The 22,832-nt window shown below is 41.7% G+C and overlaps 1 long non-coding RNA gene across 1 annotated transcript; it reads left to right on the top strand.

Moving 5' to 3' along the window:
• Positions 1-10,454: 10,454 nt before the first annotated feature.
• Positions 10,455-21,481, top strand: LOC116034094. The gene is made up of 3 exons (XR_004100973.2): positions 10,455-10,521; positions 10,985-10,989; positions 21,470-21,481. It is a non-coding gene; the product is annotated as an uncharacterized LOC116034094 (long non-coding RNA).
• The last annotated feature ends 1,351 nt before the right edge of the window (positions 21,482-22,832 follow it).

Here is a 22,832-nt window from a genome sequence, read left to right as displayed (position 1 = left end):
TCGATTTGTGACTAAAAGAGTATGTGTAGATTTAGAAAAACACTCCGCAATCCTTGCCTCTCTCTTTTTCTTCAAATTGACCGCCAAGGAAGATGTGAAATCTTAAATAAATTCTTTAGTGGCTTGCCAGATGTACGCCGGGTCCGAAACTGAGTCAGTATTGATTGATATAAACTCCGCCAGCTTGGCTCTAAACTTTGTTTTAAAAGCTGTGTTAGGAGAAGGGAATTGTTAAATTGCCATCTCCTAACATATAACAACGGAATGTGGTTATCAGCGTATTGTGGTCAGACAGGATTGCTGGTTCTATTGCTATCGTGTGGAACATTGCCTTAAGCTCACTGGAGCACAAAATATAATCAATGCGGGAATGGGTGAGGTGACGTGTGGAAAAGAAGGTATAATCCTTGCTAGTAGGATTGTGCATCCTCCATATGTCTGAAGGATGGTGGGATTCCACAACTGCTTTAAACATGTCCGATATGTGTTTTTGGGCTTTCGTGTTATTGACCCCTGATCTATCCTGGTTTAAATCTAGTACTGCATTCATGTCTCCCCCTATAATTAGTGAATATTCATTGAGAGAGAGCAATTCATTGGTTAGGCGTGGGAAGAAACTTTCATCATATGTAGCCGGTGCATATATAGAGACAAAGGCTATTTTCCTACTCCTTATCGTGGTACATATATAAGATATCCTGCCTGAAGAGTCTTTACTGCTTTTGATTTGAAAAGCTTATGTGCTAGCTTGCGCTTAGCAAAGATATACAGATGCCATTTGATTTTTTACAGCCATGACATACATGAGTTAACCTCTGCATTCTCATCTTACACACTCCTCTGTTATGGTGTGGTGGCCATTTCAGTAGATTTACTCACTAACCTAGTTGTGAAAAAACAATAAGCATGGAAACTAAATGCACACTTCCTGCCTTACTGCATTACTTCAAATAATAAGTTACTCCTCTAGTAAACTAGTATTCATATGAAATAAAACAATAAAACATTGAGACCATTCAGCAAAGGACACTGGGAAATAACCAATTCAACACTGGTTGCTATGGACTCGTCACTAGGCTTACTCAGTCGTATATTTAGCACATAGGTAAAGCTGCCGAAGCTGAACATTATATTCCAAAACATATGTTTATTTTTAAAGCAGATTTTAAATTACATTGTAACAATTTAACAATTCGCCCTTATGAAATCCAGCCGCCGCACGGCTGTCTTGGAACGCAATAGACAGACGTGGCGGAATGCCCTGACACTTAAATTCAACTAAAATGTAACAGTAAACAATCAGTGTTCGACCTACAGTCTGTTGAGATGCCTCTCCAAACTCACCATAAAACGTTGAGAAAAAAGATCCGTATTTTGCCGTAATCCAATGACACGAAAAAAAAAGCAAGATGTCCAGACATAGTGCAACAGTAACTTTCGTTTTTTGCGTCCTGCTGCTCCCATCGTCAGCCAGGTAATATTTTTTTTACTAAAGCAGTATATGAAATCTGATGTATTACCTACCACCATTTAGTTGTTTTGTGTTATTTAAGATATTTATAAAATATCTGGTCATGCTAGATATAATTAATTATTCCACTCATTTTTTAAACAATGCAATTACCCGTTTCAGCCCCCAGCGGGGCAGTGCTCCCTCTGCCCCCCAGCAAACTCATGGGTCAGACCCATCTGGTAGCGACGGAGGGCAGAGACTAAGAGCTACATGAAAAAATATGCACCAAACCAGCCACTTTGAAATGTTGTTTTTTCCATGAATACAAAAGTTGGGTGACCCCCCCTCCTAGACTAAAAAATGTTGGGTGACCCTCCCCTCAACAAAGAATAAAAAGACATGACCCTCCCCTATTTTCCTCCGGTGGTCCATTCCATAAATACCGAAGGGTCCCTAAAGGTCCAATATGTAGTACTGACAGCTAGCGTTTAAAATGGTTACTGCAGTCCAAATTCAAAATTCTAGAGAGAGTCGTCTCTCCTGGGCCCTCCTCCACAGTGTCAAAGTTCACAGGGGTTGCCAACCCCTAAACCCAACGTCCCACAATTTTAGCTAGATGCTTGTCTCGCATTGGTAGACATTACTCCGCAGCAGAGTTGCTAGATGCTGCTATGTTTACAGTTATAAAAGCCCGCGCTCTAGTGCAGATCTGTACCCGGCTGACCGTCATATTTTATCAGTTTGTCGGCTACGGCCCTTGAACAGAAGCATGGGAAGAATTTCGGCAGGGGGGAGATTTTCAGTACTACCACTTTCCAGACCCCATTTTACAACTTGTCTATACACTATCATATTATCACAACCTTGAAGCTGGCGATGGTAACGTTAGCCACAAGAATATTCCATAACATAACGTTACATACATTGCAAAGTGACCTGTAGCGAATGTATGCTGTGTGCCATCCATGTTTCCATTATGAGGAAGTCAAACTTGCAGTTTCTGTCATACGTCTATGACGGTGGTTGTAAACAGCTATTTGACAGCTGGGAGAGTTACAGACAAACATTTCCGCCCCCGTTTATACCAACTATCGGCTTCTGTTCATGGGCCGGACCCTGAAAATCCCAAGAAAAGACTGAGGAGAAGAGGCTGCAGAGCTAGCGTTCGTGTTAGGATGAGGCGATCTTCCTCGATGGGGGTGCTCTGGCCACAGCACGGACAACGCGGCTGGTGGTCGCTGCCGGTTTTCCTCCAGGATGCGGGTGGAAATGCTCCCCTGTTGAAGGAAACACTGAGCTGCCACTACCGTTGGTGACTGCCATGTGCGATCAGTGCTTGACCGATTGGCACAGCTGGAGATCATGTGACCACGTCAGGTGTTTGCGATCATATTTCATCTGCCTTTGACTCTATTGATTACCCTGTGGGGTTGTCATCTTGGAGGATAGAGTTCGGTCCCAGACTGTGGAGATATGGGATTGCCACTGGTTGCAGAATCAGGCACCTGATTTGTCAGCACCTGGGGTACCAGAAGCTCAAAACAAGAGTCAAAAGCAACAGCAAAGAAAAGCTGTTTGGCATTGTCAGAGATGATTTGGCAAATTTTTCATGGGCACAACCCACATACTCAGCGCTGCTGCTCATCCCACAAATGTATGTTCCTTAAAAATGGGGTACCATTTGAAAGGGAACTAAACAGGGTTTCCAACGGTATAAGATGTATTGTCAAAAAGCATTGTTACCACAGAGAAATAATCTACCAAACACAAATGTCCTTTTTTTTATTCATTCATTTTTTTTTAAATTCTGGTCCTTACTTTTAGAGCACAGAAAAGCTCCTTTTATATCTGACCTGATACATTGTCACACTTCTTCCCGTAGTCTGAGGTCATCAGGTCGGATGTTGTTAGTGGTCCCCCGCACTCATTTTAAAACCAGAGGGAATCGATCATATCAGGCAGTGGCACCCAGGCTGTGGAATGCACTGCCCCTCTCTTTACCTTGTTCAAATTCTGTTGATTCTTTTAAAAAGCAGTTGAAGACTTTGCTATTCAAACAGGCTTTTAGTTAGACAAGGGTTTTTATGGCTGTCTGATATTATGTACCTATGTTTTCCTTTGTAGTCTCATGTCTTTTATTTATTGTATTTCACTTTATTGTGAGGCACTTTGTCATTTTTATCTGTGAAAAGTGCTATATAAATAAACTTTACTTACTTCTTTACTTACTGTGGCCCACTTGCCTGGTCCTCCGGTAACGTTAGCAGTTAGTGTGTGTTAGCATGGCAGCATTAGCACCAATTGGGATTACTTCACCAGCTGTGTCTCATTTTTTTTTTGCGAGTAACTAACATGAGTACTATATATTTAATGCCAGCACATGAATGTTGAAATGACTGAATATCCCAATCCCTACCATGTTAGCCATGATATAAATAATGAAGCTCAATGCTTACCTGTTAAGGAGGAAAATTAGCCAAGTCGGCGTCCTTTTGTGCTCTAAGCTATCTCTTTTAAATGCATCTCCAAAATGTACCTGTGTTTTACCACGACTCTGGTCATGCAACTGTTTAGAAAGATGACAAGTTTGTTTTAGGTCAGGTAGAATGAATCTATCAAATTTGTTAGGTTGCTGCTACCATCGCTGCAGCCTGTTGGTTTTGCCTGTTTGCGTTTCATGTCTGGCAACCCGGGTGTCAAAATGGGCAGTTGACAACAACACACAGGCCAAAATGAAAAACAGGCATTCCGTCACTGAATGGAAATTTCAATATTGAATATATTTTCAATATAGAAATACTGGCTTTAGCATTGTTGTCAGAGAAGATAGTATTTAATCTGATGACATATTGTGGTCATTTTTTGATTTAATACAGTAAATATATTACATATTGGACCTTTAAATCTGAGTCAAATACCACTCTGGCAGTGGACTATACAGTGCCTGACAAAAGTCTTGTCGCTTATCTAAGTTGTAGGAACAACAAATAATAACTTGACTTGTAGTTGATCAATTGGAATCAGAAATGGCTTACATGAAAGGCAAAGGCTTCTGGATTATGCTTATTATACCAAAATAAAGTTTTGTATCATTCATTGAGTTTTATCATTGAATTAGGACAGAAAGGTCAGATTTGGCTTGGACAAAAGTCTTGTCGCATATAAAAATACAGTAATGTACGGTAGAAATTATACTTTATTGTGAATACACAAACATGCTACAATAACATCAGAGCATACGTAAAGTCATGGTGCCTTGGGAAAAAGAAAATGAGCTTGGAGGACTACATCCATACGTCTCGGCAATGACTCAAATAACGTATTGATGAAGTCATCTGGAATAGCAAAGAAAGCAGTCTTGCAGGACTCCCAGAGTTCATCAAGATTCGTTGGTTTCATCTTCCAAGCCTCCTCCTTTATCTTACCCCAGACATGCTCAATAATGTTCATGTCTGGTGACTGGGCTGGCCAATCCTGGAGCACCTTGACCTTCTTCGCTTTCAGGAACTTTGACTATGACAAGGAGCGCCATCCTGCTGAAGAATTTTCCCTCTCTTGTGGTTTGGAATGTAATGGGCAGCAATAATTTGTTGATACTTCAGGCTGTTGATGTTGCCATCCCCTCTGCAGATCTCTCGCACACCCCCATACTGCATGTAACCCCAAACCATGATTTTTCCTCCACCAAACTTGACTGTTTTCTGGGTGAATCTTGGGTCCATGCGGGTTCCAACAGGTCTTCTGCAGTATTTGCAGCAATTGGGATGCAGTTCAATGGATGATTCATCAGAAAAATCAACCTTCTGCCACTTTTCCACTGTCCATCCTTTCACCAAGCTGTGGGCCTTTGCAAATGCAACACACTTTTTAGTTGTCTTCTGTTTAATGCTGGTTTGTGAGCACTAATTCGGCCATGGAGACCACTGCGTGAGAGAATTCGACAAACTGTTGTTGTTATAGATACAGGGGTTTCTGGTGGCCAGCCCAGAAAAAGGGCTGGCCCTGGACTGTCGAAGTAACAAACAGTCCTCTCGAACAGTTGTCTTATGGGGTCTGCCTGACCTGGACTTGTCATGAACTTCACCAGTTTCTTCAAATCTTTTTCTTATCCTTTCCACTTGACGTTTGGATACATTGAAGATGTCTGCCACCTCAGCAGCAGACTTGGTCTTCAGGCTCTTGATGATCAGCACTTTGGTCTGTGGTTGAATCTTTGGCATGTTGTGAGAGGTCAGGTTGCACTTCACATGAAGCTCTGGTGTGCTGGAGTTCTTTTTATACACACCCAGGAATGTGTTAATTATAGTATTTGTCACAGGTGAAACTCTAATCTGTGATTGGTTGAATCATATAAAGACACGACAAGACTTTTGTCCAAGCCAAATCTGACCTTTCTGTCCTAATTCAATGATAAAACTCAATGAATGATACAAAACTTTATTTTGGTATAATAAGCATAATCCAGAAGCCTTTGCCTTTCATATAAACCATTTCTGATTCCAATTGATCAACTACAAGTCAAGTTATTATTTGTTGTTCCTACAACTTAGATAAGCGACAAGACTTTTGTCAGGCATTGTACATTGTCAGACAGGGGACCAAGGTCACTCTCAATGAGACTGATGGGGTTTGGGGGACTGATGATTTCTGATTTTGAGTTATTGAGTTAAATCTCTCCAGAACCACTAAAGACAATCACTTCAACTGCAACTCAGTGTTTTCACTCAACAACAGGTGACAACAAAGGCTAATTGTATGAATCTACATAACAAGAGCCAATTTCAGAACTACAATAGCAACTCACAGTGATTTCAACCAATCATTTCTAAAAGTATACAATTAGAGATTGAGCTTAAACTAAACAAAAAATACTAGACCAGACCAACAAGAACAAAACTATTTCAATATGAGCATGAACTGTTTATTGATATACATGTAACTGTAGTTTCTAGCTATGCATCAGACAAGCTATTCTTCCTAGGCTTCGATAAAAAAACATATATGCATCCAAAACAATGCACACAAATTGAAAACCAATTTAAAGAATGATATCCATATCACTGAGACCCCAGATTGCTTGGCAGCCACAAGAACAGATATCCAGAAAATATCCAAACTTGCCGCTGAGCGTCCAACTCACGTTTCTTTCTTTCAAAAAACTCTGTGCCTCTGAAGTTTTGACAGCTTCAATGCTTCATTGCATATTTCACCACACACAACACACAATGGATTTGGCGCCACGGAATTGCCTGTTGCCTTAAATCCATAGCCTATATGAGGCATCATATTTTCGATTGAAGCTTGACTTGCTTTTCTTTTTCCAATATTTTTGGATTGGTAATTGCCCTTTCTTTTACTGGAACAGTCCACAATTAAACCGGCCTTGGAAGTTTGCTGGGGCCCGTTCTTCTCTGCACCTATGCTGCACCTGCCACTTTACGTGTATCTGCAGATACATACGTCGAAAATCAACGAGCCGCTAAGCGATCAGAAGGCTGCCGCTCAAACAAACACATTTTTGTCTTGGCTATTTATTGTTTATGTTTTGGGATAAATACCATGGCTATACAGCACACAAAGCATTTAAAAAAGACAATTATAATAGAAAAAAAACAACAACAAAAAAGACCATTATTCTGGGAATATTTCAAGGCCTATTTCAAGGGTACTAACGGGTCCACGGACCGGGACTGGTCTGGGGACCAGGGGTTAGGAATCGCTGCCCTAGTGGGAGCATGTAGATAGAAAATAAAATTGGGCCTAAAATTCAACCTTGCGGTACACCACAGGTTAGTTGTAGAGGATGAGTAATTACCTATGGTGACCAATAGGTTTTAGTAGGCCAGCCAGGGGATGGATGTAATGTAACGTTACAGCTCAACACCTTTGCATATATAATGCATTCCCTCAGCTTAGAATCTGTACCACTCATAGATCGAATATTGACTATAAGTGACGCTATTTTCAAAGGAGTTGACCGAAACTTGGAACAAAAACTAGTCCGAACATGGTGTGGTTGTGCAGTAAAGCAGTGATAATATATAAGAATTGCACTAATGCATTTTTACTGTGATAGCTTAATCTTGCTTCCTAAAGTGTTGTCAAAGGGAAGCTGTATCTGTTTGGAGGAGTGTCCAGCCCTGAAGCCACTGAGTGTCTCCCAGGAGTCTACAGCTTTGATATTGGTGAGGATTTTACAGCAGGTGGAGAAAAAGAAGAACACATCTAGCTAGGTTTGTGCTAAGCCTAACCGCACTGTTATTCTATTTCCATTTTCTAACAGTGTCTCTGACTTGGGAGTGCTTAGCAATCGGGGGTGTGGCCCTCAAAACACTAAGACACTGCTCTGTTGCCATTGGAGACAACATCTACGTGTACGGAGGCATTTTCGAAGGGAATCCAATCGACGATCTCATGGTCTTCAACACAGGTCTATACAACATCATCGTCTTGATTAATGGATCATACTTCTGTTTTTTTATGTTTTACCACATTTACTACAAATCCTAAATACTCTCCATGACTGCTGATCAATTTCGAAACCCTCCATTAGCTTTTATATTGAATTACTTTCTTCCTCATATCAACTTACAGCTTACAAAGACTGAAAATGTTCAGCTTTGAAAAGGTTCAGCCTGTCATTTGTGTGTGTCATTTAGTTTTTGTTTTCTCTCCGCTCTGTTTCAGCATCTCTCACCTGGACGCCGGTAAAAACTAGCGGATCGCTGCCGCCTGCCCTGTAAGACACTTATTATTAGTTTCACAAGTTTTTCAGAATCAGAAAAGGATTTATTGCCATGTAAGTAACACTTACAAGGATTTAGAGTCTGCGTCACTGGGGATCCCAGGCCTTGATAATGAGGCTGACTGCAGTCAGAGTTTTTGTGGCGTGGGGTTTTGATCTAGATGGACCACAGTTTCCTGCCAGAGGGGAGTGTTTCAAAAAGTTTGTGTCTGGGGTGGGAGGGTTCAGCCTCAATTTTTCCTGCCCGCTTCAGGGTCCTGGAGACATACAGGGCCTGGAGGGAAGGCAGATTGCAGCCAATCACCTGCTCATCAGAACTGATGATACTCTGCAGTCTGCCCTTGTCCTTGGCAGTGGCAACAGTTTTAGTTTCTGCTTGTAAGAGGGAAGTAGGTGGACCATGACGTGGTCTGTGTGTCTCAGTGCAGCAAAGGGAACAGCATGAAATGCTAGTGTAACAGTGATCCAAAATATTCTCCTCTCTGGTTGGACATTTATTGAACTTTCTGTATTTGGGAAGTTCATGGCTGAGATTACCTTTGTTAGCGTTACTGGGAACAATAACTAGGGAGTCCGGGTTTGTCCGCTCCACACACAGTATCTAGTTGGCGGGCACGTTGGCCTGCGGTGGAATGTAAACACAATAATTATGAATGAAGTGAACTCACGGGGCGTACAAGGGTTTGCATTTTATGTAGCTGTACAGCTGTAGAATCACTGTTACATCATTACACCAGCCACTGTTAGTGTAAAAACAGATTCCACCACCTTTTGATATGGCGGAAAGCTCTGTGTCATGGTTCACTCTGAACAGCTGGAAGCCAGCCAGCTGTAACCCAGAGTCCGGTAACGATCCAACGCACGTTGAAAAGAAAGTTACCAGCTAACGGTTTCACTGCATGAGAGTGTGTGTGTGTGTGTGTGTGTGTGTGTGTGTGTGTGTGTAGGTGTGATCAGACATTTGCTCTGGTTGGAGATCAGGTGTTCATGTTTGGAGGTTATGAAGCAGATGGAAACTTCTGTAAAGACTTCCATGTTCTAAACACAGGTAAATATTTAAATAATATTTTATATATAATATAAATCTAAAGGGGTTGTCAAGCGGTTTTTATTTTAATTTATAAGTTCAAGTAGCACTTAATTTCCCAGTTTTAATTAAGGTTTATTCTAAATATCTCAAGATTTACTTTAAAGTACAAATGCTTTTGACTGAAAATTATTGAGTGGTCACAAACAACTTGTGTCTCAAGTGATGATCCCAGCGCTCTCTAGTAGATGGCGGTAATGCAACACTTATGGATGCCAACCGCAGTTAAACGGCATGAAGGCTATGAAGAAGCCTTGTCAACTGCTGCTTGGATTTTATCGTTCTATGGCACTATAAACTGTTCATGTTACAGCGCTTTACTTAATTTAATGGCCCTGACACACCAACCCAATAATCGGCCGTCGGACAATCTGGCGAGGTCAGTGACTCGACATATTCGGTGTGTTCCGTGCCGTCGTCCATTCGTCCATTCAGCCTTTATTTTGGCCGACCTGACTTGCTGGGTCAGAGGGCAGGCAGTCGGACTCACTCCACCAATCTGATTGACTCTACTCGCCTCGACTCTACTCGCCTCGACACACTGTGCGTCCGTTTTCCATTGCAGATTTTAGTACCGCCTTAGCGTGGCTGGTCGTCTTATATGCCGGCTCGACGCACAAACCAGCGCACAAGTATAAACATCAGGCCACTTGAGCTTGTTTTACAGTTCTGTGGAGGCTCCATGCAGAGCTTTCGCCGTAGCCTATGTAGTGGCCTGATGTTTATACTTGTGCGCTGGTGTGTGCGTCGGGGGGATGTGTGTGTGTGTACGTAGGCTACGGCGAAAGCTCTGCCTGGAGCCTCCGCAGAACTGTAAAACAAGCGGCGCTGCAGTAAACTGCCGTGACCTAACGCGACACACACACAGAACGTCGAAGGTGTGTTGTTGTTGCCACAGTCAGAAGACACATTTTGTTTCAAATGAAGCTGGAAGCAGCAAAAAAAAAAACACAGCTGGCTGAACTATTTAAAAATGGCGGGGACACCCCCGTCTGTCACTTTCACGTCACCTTTTGGTATCGGCTCAGCTCGCTTGGAACCTCGACTGAGGTGGTACTAAAAAAAGTACCTGTTAGCAGGTACCAGGTACTTGTTTTCGTAATGGAAAACCAAAAAAGGCGAGTAGAGTCGAGGCGAGTTGAGCAGGTACCATGTAATGGAAAAGCGCCATTAGTGAGTTTGAGGCACGGCTCCGCACCATGGAATCAAAATCGTATGCTTCCGTAGCTAGCCGGCGTTCCGTAGCTGGTGCAGGCCAACATACTGTAGCTTCTGTTAGCAGTCTCCCGGCAGGCCCCGAGCAGCCGGGCGAGTGGGTGACTGTCCGTAGGAAGCGCTAGCTCTAAACCGGGGAGTGCACATGACGCCGGTCGCGCTAAACCGGAGCCTATGGCTAACCACCAACATCTTCGCCTTTCTAACAGTTTCTCCCCACTCAGTGATACACCCACTGAGAAGCCAACTATTGGTTATTGGGAGCTCTATACTGCGGAACATGAAGTTGGTGGCTCCAGCGGTTGCGGTCGTGTGTGTCCCTGGGGCCAGAGTGGGCGATGGGGAATCCTATCTAAAGGATATAAAGATAACCGTAAATACAGTAAGATCATACTTCACGTAGGTGGTAATGATACCCGTCCGCCAGTTACGCAAATAGGAGATCACTAAAATTAATGTTAAGTCACTTTCTGCATATGCAAAGACAATGTCGGACTCAGTAGTTTTCTCTGGACCCCTGCCAAACCGGATCAGCAATGACATGTTCAGCCGCATGTCATCCTTCCACCGCTGGTTGTCGGGGTGGTGCCCAGCTAACGATGTGGGTTACGTAGATAACTGGAGGGCGTTCTGGGGAAAGCCTGGTCTGATTAGGAGAGACGGCAATCATCCCACTTTGGACGGAGCCGCTCTCATATCAAGAAATCTGACCGAGTCTATTATCGGTCATAAACCATGACAACCCAAGGTTGAAATCAGTAATCAGAGGTGCAGTGCTACGCGCTTCTCTGTGCTTCCGTTAGAGCAGTCGCCCACTCATAGTTCCATAACCACGGTGTCTGTCCCCCGACTCAGATTGGTTAAATCAAGGCTAAAAAAAAGAGGAGCTATACTTAACAACCTAATTGGAATTAAATCTACCACTGCAATGATAGAACAGAATAGGAAAATGAGATGTGGACTATTAAATATTAGATCTCTGTATTCTAAAGCAGTACTAGTAAACGAATTGATATCAGATAATCAAATTGATCTATTCTGTTTTACCGAAACATGGCTGTGCCATGAAGAATATGTTAGTCTAAATGAATCCACTCCTCCCAGTCATATTAATACTCAAATTCCTCGAGGCTCTGGCCGAGGAGGGGTAGTTGCAGCCATCTTTGATTCAAGCCTGTTAATTAATCCTAAACCTAAACTAAATTATAACTCGTTTGAAAGCCTTGTTCTTAATCTTCTAAATCCAACATGGAAAACATTAGAGCCAATTATATTTGTTGTTGTTGCTGAATTTTTATCTGAATTCTCTGAGTTTTTATCATGTGTAGTCCTTAAATCAGACAAAGTACTATTGTAGGTGATTTTAATATCCATGTGGACGTCGACAACGATAGCCTTAGTATTGCTTTCAACTCACTACTGGATTCAGTTGGTTTCAGTCAGAGTGTGCATAAGGCCACTCACTGTTTTAACCACACCCTTGACCTTGTGCTGGCATATGGCATCGAAATTGAAGATTTAATAGTATTTCCACAGAATCCTTTATTATCAGACCACTCGTTAATAACTTTCGAATTCCTACTACCCGACTATACAGAATTAGATAAGCTTCTAAACTAGATGCCTATCTCACAGTGCTATAGCTACATTTAAGGAAGATATTCCAACAGCATTTAACTCAATGTTGTGCCTTAATATGACAGAGGACTCTTATGTTTACTTATCTTAACTTTAGTCCCTCCCAAATTGATAATTTTGTAGGCGGTGCTACGGCCTCGCTATGGACGACTTTAGACTCTGTTGCTCCCCTCAAAAAGATGATGATTAAGCAAAGGAAACTAGCACCTTGGTATAACTCCCAACTCGCAAATTAAAACAAACCTCGCGAAAACGCTTTACTTGAAAGTAAATGGCGTTCCACCAAACTGGAAGAATCTCGTTTAGATTGGCAAGACAGTCTGAAAACATATAGGAAGGCCCTCAGAAATGCCACATCAGCCTATTACTCATCACTAATAGAAGAAAATAAGAACAACACAAGGTTTCTTTTCAGCACTGTAGCCAGGCTGACAGAGAGTCACAGCTCTATTGAGCCATCTATTCCTATAGCTCTGAGTAATGACAACTTTATGAGCTTCTTCAATAATAAAATTATAACAATTAGAGATAAAATTCATCACCTCTTGCCCTCAACTTCTAACGGTTCACCTTTAAACGCAGGACCGCTAGAAAGAACGACAATACCTGACATATAGACTGCTTTTATCCTATAGACCTTCAACAATTAATGTTAAAGGTCTCTTAGACCCCATCCCAACGAGGCTACTTAAAGAAGCGTTACCCATGGTTAACACTTCATTATTAGATATGATCAATATGTCTTTATTAACAGGTTATGTATCGCAGTCATTTAAAATAGCTGTGATAAAACCTCTTCTGAAAAAACCCACCCTCGATCATGAAGTCTTAGCCAACTATAGACATATATCTAATCTCCCCTTTCTCTCCAAGATCTTGAGAAGGTAGTCGCTTATCAGTTATGTGATTTTCTACATAGGAATAGTTTATTTGAGGACTTTCAGTCAGGATTTAGATTGCATCATAGCACAGAGACGGCAAAATGGTAAATGGTAAAAATGTTAAATGGTAAAAATTACTAACGACCTTCTAACTGCTTCAGACAAAGGACTTGGATCCGTACTTGTCTTACTAGATCTTAGTGCTGCATTCGACACTATTGACCATACCATCCTGTTACAGAGACTGGAACATTTAGTTGGCATTAAAGGAATCTCACTAAGCTGGTTTAAGTCCTATTTCTCTGATCGATCTCAATTTGTTAATGTTAACGATGAATCCTCCAGGCACGCTAAAGTAAGCCATGGTGTTCCACAAGGCTGAGTGCTTGGACCAATTCTATTCTCCTTATATATGCTTCCTCTAGGCAATATTATTAGGAAACACTCAATTAACTTTCACTGTTATGCGGATGACACCTAATTATAATTATCAATCAAGCCAGACGAAACCAGTCAGTTAGTTAAACTTCAAGCATGCATTAAAGATATAAAATCATGGATGGCCTACAATTTTCTGATGTTAAACTCATACAAAACTGAAGTTATTGTGCTGGGCCCTAAACACCTCCGAACCTCATTATCTAAAGATATAGCTACTCTGGATGGTATTGCCCTGGCCTCCAGCACTATTGTCAGAAATCTAAGAGTTATTTTTGATCAGGATACATCCTTTAATGCCCACTTAAAACAAACCTCAAGAACAGCCTTTTTTCACCTTCATAACATTGCCAAAATTAGGTACATTCTGTCTCAAAACAATGCTGAAAAACTAGTCCTTGCATTTGTTACTTCCAGGCTGGTCTACTGTAATTCCTTACTATCAGGTTGCTCAAATAAGTCCCTTAAGACTCTTCAGCTGATCCAGAATGCTGCAGCGCGTGTTCTGACAAAAACTAAGACATCATATTTCTCCTGTATTAGCTTCTCTGCATTGGCTTCCTGTAAAATCCAGGATTGAATTTAAAATCCTTCTCCTGACCTACAAAGCTCTAAATGGTCAAGCACCATCATATCTTGAAGAGCTCATAGTACCTTATTGTCCCACTAGAGCACTGCGCTCCCAGAATGCAGAGTTACTTGTGGTTCCTAGAGTCTCTAAAAGTAGAATGGGAGCCAGAGCCTTCAGCTATCAGGCTCCTCTCCTGTGGAACCAGCTCCCAGTCTGTGTTCAGGAGGCAGGCACCGTCACCACATTTAAGAGTAAACTTAAAGCTCTCCTCTTTGATAAAGCTTATAGTTAGGGAGTGAGGAGTTGCAGCGTTCGCCTAGACCGGAGGGGGAGGGTGTATAGCTACAGACGCGGAACCCCTTCTCTTCTCTGCTTCTCTTCATAGTCGTCAGATTCATCTACCAACCCTTATAGAACTATACACCATGAACTACTACAACTACTATTTCTACTTCATAGTTCCATTATTTTTATTGTGACTATTATTGCCACTGTTCATCACACCCCCACCCAGCACCGTCAGACACGGCCTACCAAGAGCCTGGGTCTGTCCGAGGTTTCTCCCTAAAAGGAAGTTTTCCTCACCAACCAAGGTTTCTCTCTAAAAGGAAGTTTTTCCTCGTCACGTCGAATGCTTGCTCTTGGGGAAACTACGGGAATTGTTTAGTCTTTGTAAATTATAGTGTGTGGTCTAGACCTTCTCTATCTGTAAAGTGTCTTGAGATAACTCTTGTTATGATTTGATACTATAAATGAAATTTAATTGAATTGAATATTGACTTTTGGTCATAGCGTCCCCTGCTGGCAACAGGAAATCAGCCTTATATGACAAACATCATCCGATTTACATGAAACTTATGTGTGGTCTACATGTGATACTGAGCCACCCCTATATTTTAACCACGCCAATGTACTCAGGCCACGCGCACTTTCATAACTTTTGAAACGTTTAAGGGAGAGTGTTGGGTGAGGTATCATTGAACTCAGTAGAGAGTTCCCTTTTCATTGGAGATGGTTTGGCTCGCCCCCCCATGCTTAAACCACGCCCCCTTTCATAACTGGTGACCCGTTTATCGTAGACTCTTGTGTGAGGTGTCATTGAACTCAGCAGAGTTCCTTTTTCATTGATGACGGTTATCCCCGCCCTATACACTTGGTACAACTTTTGCAATACACCATCTCAAACGGCACACACTCCACCATGCGCACTGTCAAAAAAAAGGCCCTACATTGTCTATTATTTCGCTATGAGGAAACTCAATAAAAAGCCATTTGCCAACACTAAATGTCACACAAAAGCCATTAGCTACATGAAGCTGGATATACCAAACTAACTTTTCTTAATTTTCCTGGAGCACGAGCAGATAGCTGAAAGGAACATCGCGACTGTTAAAAAAAGGCACTCCACTTTTCAGGGTCTGTTGTTTTCACTAAGAGGAAACTCAGTAAAAACACTAAATACTAAATACCAAGCAAAAGCCAGACACTATATAGTATTAAGTTGCTGTGAGCTGTAGCCTACATTCACCACTTCAAAACAGAGGCAGAACATATAATCTCGGAGATTATTCCTTCACAGCGCTGTGCAATGCAAGAAAATCTCAGAGCTGAAAAGGCCAGGCTCACCATCAGACTCACCTTGTGTCAGGTTAATTAAGTCTACTGCTAACTTACAACACTAATAACATTACCGTCGCCAAAATACCCCCGCGAATCAAATCCCCTACTTCACCGATAACCGTCCAGCCACTGTATGGAAATTAACACCTCTGCTGAAGTGTTAAATTCATAACAATCATACGACATGAGACACCGTCTCTCTCTCTCTCTGCACACACACACAAACAGTCCGGTTCTGATGGTTGATGAATGCAGATATGTGCCGTTTAATAATACGCATAGGTGCCATTCTTTCCCTCTCCCTATGTTTTGTTTCACGCTCGCAGCTGCCTGTTCATTCTTGACTGTTGAATTGGTGTGCGAAGAGTGATATCTGCGTGTGTGAAATTATATAATTTGCTTGTGGAGCATGTTTTATCGCGCTCGTGAGATATGACATAAATCTGACACCATATAAATAAAATAACGCTGAATCTGCCATGTTTTACAGATAATCTGACTGACCGGATGCTGTCCGGAAGCAAGTGATTGATGTTTTCCTGGATCCACCAGACTCCTCCTGATGGTTCCTCATACTGTGAAGAGAGTCTGGTGGGTCCAGGTAAACCTCATCAAACAGGTGCTTCAAGACAGCATCTGGTCAGTCAGATTATCTGTAAAACATGGGTTTTATTATTATTTTATTTAGCCCCCTTATCGACACGCATGACATAAATGGACTCCTTAGGTCGTCTAGTTTCATAGGATACCAAATATATATGTACTAGCTTTACAACTGGGCCCACTATAACACAGTAATATCGGCTGAGATCGCCGCCGGCAGTGCTAAATAACATTTCAGACTGCCAATTCCATACAGAGATCAGGCAAAACATTAACGTTAGTACACTCCAAAAAGTAGCAAACAGTGACTTCCGCCATAAGAACACAGCCATTTGCAAACACACTGCCTAATAATATCAACCTACCCTGGAGGAACGTCAAGCAGGACAACCATCTCTGACTGACAAATCTGACAAGGCTTCTGTTATGAGTGAAGCTAAGGTTGAACCCAAGTGCAGACAATAACACAGAGCCAAATGGAAGTTTAACAGGTTTATTGCAAAATGTCCAAGATCAAAAAGCAACCGGAAAAGCAAATCCAAGTCCAATGATTTCAGATCCAGGGTACAGAGCGGGAGAGGTACCGTAATATCCAAGGTCCGTGTCCAATAATCCTGAGATCCAATGTGGAGAGGAGGAATGGGAATGGCCGGAATGGAGGATGGCAGGAATGGTGGATAGCAGGAGTGAAGTAGCAGCAGGAGTCAGGTTCCAAGAGCTGTGGTCAAAAACAGGAAAAATCAGAGCGAGCAAAACACACAAGCGCTTAATACAAAGTGATGACGCCAGCAGCTAGACTAAGGTGGTCGTCTTGACTATGATCTGACGATGAGTGGAACGTTGACTGGGGTATTTAAAGCTGAGGTGATTGTGATGAATGAGCTGCAGCTGGAACCCTGACTCCCGCACACCAGGCTTCACTCCTGCAATTAATGACAGAGGGAAGGGGGAGAGCAGAGACAGAGAGCTATCTAGCAGCAGCAGCAGCAGGCCTAACAGCTTCTTCATAGTCTTCATGCAGTTTAACTGCGGTTGCATTACCTGGCGGTAATTGGTGAGCACTGGGATCGTCACTTGTGACACAAGTTGTTTGTGATCACACAGCGCAACAAAACTGTCTCAAAAGGATCCACAATATCCACATAGAAAGAGGTTTACAAATATATTTCCATTGAAAAATACTAAGTTGATTTACAAATGATGAAATACGAGTTACAAATTAGAGGCATGGACACAGATACACCTATAAAGATACAAATCGCTCTGCATTCATTTGTGCATTCTGTTTCACGAGTTAAAAATTAGAGGCACAGATACAACACAGATATACACATACAAATCACTGCATTCATTTGTGCATTGTGTTTCACGAGTTGCAAATTCTTATAAAACATAAAACAAACAGTCTGACTTGTGATCGCTACAGTTATTCATTAGTCTCTGACTTCTGACTTTTTATTTATTCCTGTTTTTAGAGAACTTGGTGTGGCAAAAATGGGAGGTGAAGGGAGAATCACCTGCGGCCTGCAGCGGACAAACACTGACTGCACACCATGATAAAGTACACACACACACACACACACACACACACACACACACACACACACACACACACAGAACAGAGACACAGACACAGACACAGTGTACAGTCAGATTAGTGAGGCAGATCAATGAAGAGAAACCACTGGAGCAACATGATCTTCAAAGTCTCATTCTCCGGTCAACATTTGTGATACTAGTTAGGAAAACCTGCTGTATTATATTGCTTATTATTTTAAGGTGGTGTACAGGCTGGTAGGAGCGGAGCCACAGCGCTGGAGTTGCACCGTGCTGCAGCAGATTCAAAATATTACATGGACATTGCCAGGCAGCAGCCATAGAGGCTGATTGAGAGCACCTTATCAAACGAGCAGTGTGTAGGATTTAGTGGCATCTGCAGATTGCAACCAGCTGAATACCCCTTCCCTCACCCCTCCCCCTCGATGTTAAGGTCATGATTCGATTCATTTTCAGTTGAAATTTCTTTTTTTCAACAGTGACAAAAATGCCACAATAAGAGCCACTAGAGAGCAGAAGGGTACTTTACAACAACAGTTTGAATTTTTCAGAGTTAACTAGGTGAAATTATATGCACCACTAACAAGGCCACCTGAATGCACCATGAAGTCGGAGCTTTACCATTTGTTGTTGGTTGTTGAAGTGAAAGGATTTCCCAGTTCTGCAGCCTGTTGCACCAGTCTAAGTTTTCTCTTAAGTTAGGGTGTAAAGCCCACAGTAAACAATCCCTTGAAACCAACAAGTTTGCTACTAAAGCTTTGTGGATGTTTGGTTGCACCACAGTGACGTAACATTCATCTTAGTTATACTGGTGTAAAGTCCACACTAACCATATTGTCACAGAAAATGATGTTCACTTCCCATGGCCAATCAGTGAAAAGCACTATGCAGTGTTTATTATAATTATAACTCTGTTGTCTTTCATGCCCAATTGTCTTTGAACACTTTGCTCCGCAATAGCAAAGAGGCTTATGGCTAAAAATAGCTAACATTGGTAACGTTAATCAACAAATAACAGCAAGGTATATAAATTAGGACAAAGCATTATGATTAGTGATGACTATACAAATTTAACCTACAGCTAGTGCAAAATATAAACAGTGATATCGATTGGTGAAACATCAACTACAACATGGGGTATTTTAACGGTACCCTATTATTTACCTACACTGGCAAACTGATATAAATGGGTAGTTGTTAATTAGAAGGTTATCTAATCCGAGTCTGCTACCAGCAGGTCGGTAATCCTCTGTATCTCCGCTCGTGGAAAACGAAAGCGCGAGTATTAATTAGAATCATCATAGATATCCAAGGGGTGTAATCTATCCTGGAGAACACATTGCTGATGCAAAAAAAGCTGGTCACTCTTCTGCATCCTCCAAGTTATCCCACCTGTCTTTACACCTACTTAGGGCGAGGTGTAAGATTTAAGTTGTAACTTCCGTCTACCTTAGAACAATTACAGCTGGTGCAACCCTTAAAGTGTTAGTAGCGTGTAGACTCTAACCAGATTGCATTTATATTATGTAGATGATGTAGTATTAAGAGTGACAACGGTAGTGAATAATATGAAAGGCCAAAATTCCACGTAGGGAGGGTGGTTGGGTGAACTTTCACCGCGGAGACACTTTTCCTAAACCCAACTGTTCCGTTCTTGTCCCATTATTTTCCTAAATCCAACTGTCCCGTTCTTGTTCCACGTGTCACGGAAACTTACCTTTTATAAGCCCACCCACAATCTTTTCCTTAACCTAACTGCATCAAAAGTGACGCCAATAGTCCCAACCAAGCGCATTTAGATAAAGCGCTTTTAGATAAGATGCTAAAGGAGGCTTTTAGCATCAATAACAACGACAAAGGCGCCTAACCAAACAGGTCAACAAAAAATTAAATGATGATTAATAATTTTTACTAATCATTAGTAATGTTTCACGTTAAAGGAGAATTCCGGCCAATTTTTACATTAATCTTGATCGCTATAGCTATGCGAGTACTTTCGATAGAAAAAACCCCGACCCGAATCAGTGCAGGCAACACGGAGTAGCTGCAGCTACGTACTACAAGCGTCCCCTGAGCTAAAACGGCAGTTGTCGGGGCAAGTTTTAAAGTGCCTTTGTGCCTGTGTTAACAGACACAAAATGCAATTAATATGTCTGTGCCACATGAACAGGGCCCTTACGTGTCAACAAGATGCGTTTTCAACTCAGACATTGTTTAAATTCACCTACCCTGTCTTGATCCTGCCGGTGGGTAGCTTGGCCTGTTAGCTGCTAGCTGTTAGCTGCTATCTGCCGTCCGTGATAAATGTGTTCAGCCAGGCTTTTGTAAAAAATCATCACACAGCAGTTCCGTGTGTATTTGTAGCTCATCCATTTTGTGTGTGATCGATCTGGTGTTGGTGAGTAGGAGGCTTGTCAGTGTCGATCTGTGTGGTAGCTAGTTCCCTTAGCCAGGCAAGCAGCCTTCGTCGCCCTCCCGCAGCCGACAAAAATCCCCCGTGGATGTCCTGCATAGGACAGATCATGCCTTTGCAGCGAAAAGTTTAGATTATTTCCCCCTCAAAAATAGGTAATTGAGCACTGCAGTGGTTATGACCATATCAGTGACTATGTAATTACATGGAAACGGGATAAACGATGTCTGTGGCTTGCACAGTAATAGCCTTAGCTTAGTTGTAGCATCGCGCTGTCTCCTGGGAATTCAATTGTAGCAGGAAAAGGTAAACAATAGTGTGCAGATCGGAGCGTAGTGTGTGAAGAGTGAAGAGCGGAGTTGTTTACAAGGGAAGAAGCTTGGAGTAACGTAACTATGGAGAATATAACAGATATACAACACACGGAAGAGCCTTTTGAGTTTGATGGTCGTCCTTATTTATTCGAACCCAAGTATACAGACGAAGAACTAGTCTCACAAGAGTTGGAAAGAACGAGACAGACAGAGGGGCAACAGGCAGATGAACTTGCTGCTCCAAGCGCAAGCTAAAGCTAGCCTTCAGTAACTGGAGGACATAGCAACACCATCGCCGCTCCGTGGATTGTTATTGGGATGATTATCCCAGAAGCCTGGCTGAATACACTCATCGGAGGGCAGCTAGCAGCTAGCAGCTACTACCACACTACTGTTTTTTTTAGGGGGGAATAAACTTCAAGACGTGACATGACCTGTCCTCTGGAGGACCTAACCACACCACCGCCACTCCGTGGATTGTTACTGGGATGATTATCACAGAAGCCTGTCTGAATACACTCACCGGACGGCAGCTAGCAGCTAACAGCTATCAGCTAGCAGGGCAAGCTAGCTACCGGCAGGATCGAGACAGGGCCCAAGGGTAGGTGAATTTAAACAATGTCTGAGTTCAAAACGCATCTTGTTGACACGTAAGGGCCCTGTTCATGTGGCACAGACATATTAATTGCATGTTTTTGTCTGTCAAGAGGCATCACTCTAAAACTTGCCCCGACAACTGCCGTTTTAGCTCAGGGGACGCTTGTAGTACGTAGCTGCAGCTACTCCGTGTTGCCTGCACTGATTCGGGTCGGGGGGTTTTCTATCGAAAGTACTCGCGTAGCTATAGCAATCAAGATTAACGTAAAAATTGGCCGTAATTCTCCTTTAATTATTAGTCTAGTGTAATATAAAATAAGCTTATAAATTTATATAGGTAGTTAATACTTAATAGTTAAGTTATAAATAGATAGATAGATAAAACAATCTATAAACATTTGGATGGCTATTATAAAGTTACAATTAATGCTTATAACAATGAGTTAATGATTAATAACTGGTTTATAAAGCATCAAGTAACGAATGATTGGTACACTGATAATGGCTTCATAAACAATGTTTATAGATGCTTTTATAGAGTCTTTATTAACCATTAACAAGTATTATAATCATCAGATGCAGCTTTATAATAGCCATCCAAATAATGTTTATTGATGGTTTATGAACGATTTCTTAATCAATAACAAATAATATAATATATAAAATGGTTTCATTTGGGAAACAAGCAACTGTAAAGGCATTATAGCATAATTAATAATTAGTAAAGAGTATTAATGATCATACTGTTGTTAGTTAAGTTTAATTAACTATCAGTGTACCATTATTATTGATGGTTTTTATAAAGTGTTACCGTGTGATCTCACATTGTGATTCACGCATCATGGTCTATGAGGTTTAATTTTACAGTAGTGTGAGATCAGGGTTACACATATGTCGTCATACCACTTGCCAATGGCAATGCTTTCCTCTTTCCCCAACCTTTCATCAACAGATCCTCTGCCTCTCTGGGCAAGACTAAAAAGAAATTAAAATTACATTATAATATGATGGATATAGGGTAGTAAAATCTTGTTTGTTGGTTTCCTAATACATATTTACAAAAATGAATTAATTTGACATGATTTTTTGTTTACATTTGGATCAAAATGTTTTGAATGGAACAATACAAAATGTTAGTTCAATATTATTGAATCAGCTAAATTAACTGAGAAGATCATTATCATTTTTCTCATTGTGACACAGGCGTCACATTAGGTTTTCCGTGACTCTTTCAAGGTTAAAAACTCGATTTATCTAATGTGTTTTATATCAATTTGTTCAACAAATGTGGACAGAACAGATTAATTGTAATATATGACTTGTTATGTAAGCATTAGAAACTTTAAATGACTAGAATCTTACCTTACGGTACAGATCCATCTGTCCGACACGACTGAAGCGTGGTGTCGCGACGTCATTCATCCATGGTTGATGCTCCACACCCTTGACCGGCAGCTGATTGGACGAACGCGTGACATAGGTCTGGCTGCTTGAGAATTTGAAGCGTCTGTCGCACCGTAACGGTACAGATCCATTTGACTGTGCAACGCTTCTGTTCCACTCCACTCTATTCCTATGGGTGACGTCAAGTGACTTCAACGTGCACGCAAAGCATTCCGGGAAGGCAAATGCTGCGCGTCCAAAAGCTGGCCGATGCCCATCTTTATGCAAATTAATCCGTTGAACGTGACGCGACTATC

This window comes from Sander lucioperca, chromosome 14 (genome assembly GCF_008315115.2).
Source record: "Sander lucioperca isolate FBNREF2018 chromosome 14, SLUC_FBN_1.2, whole genome shotgun sequence".
In the NCBI taxonomy this organism is placed as follows: domain Eukaryota; kingdom Metazoa; phylum Chordata; class Actinopteri; order Perciformes; family Percidae; genus Sander; species Sander lucioperca.
Note: the sequence above shows the minus strand (reverse complement) of the source record. Positions and strands in the feature narration are given on the sequence as shown.